The following is a 2,500-nucleotide window of genomic DNA, read 5'->3' on the forward strand; positions in this document are numbered from 1 at the left end:
TGCGGGGCTGGCCGCCCTCTGTCAGGCTCCCCCGCCTGCCCTGGGGCAGGCCGGGGTGCCGAGGGCGCCCCCCGCACACCTGCGGGGCTGGCCGCCCTCTGTCAGGCTCCCCCGCCTGCCCTGGGGCAGGCCGGGGTGCCGAGGGCTCAGCCCGCACACCTGCGGGGCTGGCCGCCCTCTGTCAGGCTCCCCCGCCTGCCCTGGGGCAGGCCGGGGTGCCGAGGGCGCCCCCCGCACACCTGCGGGGCTGGCCGCCCTCTGTCAGGCTCCCCCGCCTGCCCTGGGGCAGGCCGGGGTGCCGAGGGCTCAGCCCGCACAGCTGCGGGGCTGGCCGCCCTCTGTCAGGCTCCCCCGCCTGCCCTGGGGCAGGCCGGGGTGCCGAGGGCGCCCCCCGCACACCTGCGGGGCTGGCCGCCCTCTGTCAGGCTCCCCCGCCTGCCCTGGGGCAGGCCGGGGTGCCGAGGGCGCCCCCCGCACACCTGCGGGGCTGGCCGCCCTCTGTCAGGCTCCCCCGCCTGCCCTGGGACAGGCCGGGGTGCCGAGGGCTCAGCCCGCACACCTGCGGGGCTGGCCGCCCTCTGTCAGGCTCCCCCGCCTGCCCTGGGGCAGGCCGGGGTGCCGAGGGCGCCCCCCGCACACCTGCGGGGCTGGCCGCCCTCTGTCAGGCTCCCCCGCCTGCCCTGGGACAGGCCGGGGTGCCGAGGGCGCCCCCCGCACACCTGCGGGGCTGGCCGCCCTCTGTCAGGCTCCCCCGCCTGCCCTGGGGCAGGCCGGGGTGCCGAGGGCGCCCCCCGCACACCTGCGGGGCTGGCCGCCCTCTGTCAGGCTCCCCCGCCTGCCCTGGGACAGGCCGGGGTGCCGAGGGCGCCCCCCGCACAGCTGCGGGGCTGGCCGCCCTCTGACAGGCTCCCTGCGTGCCTGGGGAGAGGCCACCCCTGTTTCGGCCTCTCCCTCGTACCCGGGACCACGCCACCGCTGACTCGGCCTGCCCACGTGCCTGGGACAAAGCCACCCGAGTTTCGGTCCTGCCACATACCCGGGACCACACCACTCCAGAATCGGTCCTCCCACATACCCGGGACCACACCACTCGACTTTCGGTACTCCCACATACCCGGAGATACGCCACCGCAACTTCCGTACCCGGTGCCTGCAAGGGAGCGAACCTGGAATCCAAGCCCAGCTTGTGGAGCTCTGCCTGGGCTTGAGCGGGGTGGATTCATCCCCTTAAAAGCTCCATGAAAACGAAAAAGTCTTTTTTTCACCCCGGGAGCGCTCTCAGGCGGTTGCATGCCTCCTGCTAGGCCTGGGCCAAGCCTCCAGGCTTGTGAAAAGGGGAAAAGCACCACAGCAGCGGCGTCTGAGGCACCCGGCTCCCGGTTCGACCGCGAGCAGTGCTTTCGGTTCAGACAGGGGGATCCAAGCCTCCCTGCCCGGGAAATATGCCCCCCGCCTGGGGATGGACTCCGGCCATGCCCCCTGCTGCAGACTTAAGCCCCCTTCCGATTATTTAGACCCATTCAGCGCCGTCCAGCGGGCCGGCCACCTGGTCACCCCCGACAGATTCGGGACGCCTGGTCACCCGCTGGACTTAGTCTTTTTTACGATCGGCTTTAAAGGGGCCTGGTCACCCGGGGGACTTAGTCTTTTTTACGATCGGCTTTATAGGGGCCTGGTCACCCGGGGGACTTAGTCTTTTTTACGATCGGCTTTATAGGGGCCTGGTCACCCGGGGGACTTAGTCTTTTTTACGATCGGCTTTATAGGGGCCTGGTCACCCGGGGGACTTAGTCTTTTTTACGATCGGCTTTAAAGGGGCCTGGTCACCCGGGGGACTTAGTCTTTTTTACGATCGGCTTTATAGGGGCCTGGTCACCCGGGGGACTTAGTCTTTTTTACGATCGGCTTTATAGGGGCCTGGTCACCCGGGGGACTTAGTCTTTTTTACGACCGGCTTTATAGGGGCCTGGTCACCCGGGGGACTTAGTCTTTTTTACGACCGGCTTTATAGGGGCCTGGTCACCCGGGGGACTTAGTCTTTTTTACGATCGGCTTTATAGGGGCCTGGTCACCCGGGGGACTTAGTCTTTTTTACGATCGGCTTTTCGGAGGCCTGGTCACCCGGGGGACTTAGTCTTTTTTACGATCGGCTTTATAGGGGCCTGGTCACCCGGGGGACTTAGTCTTTTTTACGATCGGCTTTATAGGGGCCTGGTCACCCGGGGGACTTAGTCTTTTTTACGACCGGCTTTATAGGGGCCTGGTCACCCGGGGGACTTAGTCTTTTTTACGATCGGCTTTATAGGGGCCTGGTCACCCGGGGGACTTAGTCTTTTTTACGATCGGCTTTATAGGGGCCTGGTCACCCGGGGGACTTAGTCTTTTTTACGATCGGCTTTATAGGGGCCTGGTCATCCGGGGGACTTAGTCTTTTTTACGATCGGCTTTTCGGAGGCCTGGTCACCCGGGGGACTTAGTCTTTTTTACGATCGGCTTTATA

Source organism: Atractosteus spatula, unplaced genomic scaffold (genome assembly GCF_055471065.1).
Source record: "Atractosteus spatula isolate fAtrSpa1 unplaced genomic scaffold, fAtrSpa1.hap1 Scaffold_70, whole genome shotgun sequence".
NCBI lineage: Eukaryota > Metazoa > Chordata > Actinopteri > Semionotiformes > Lepisosteidae > Atractosteus > Atractosteus spatula.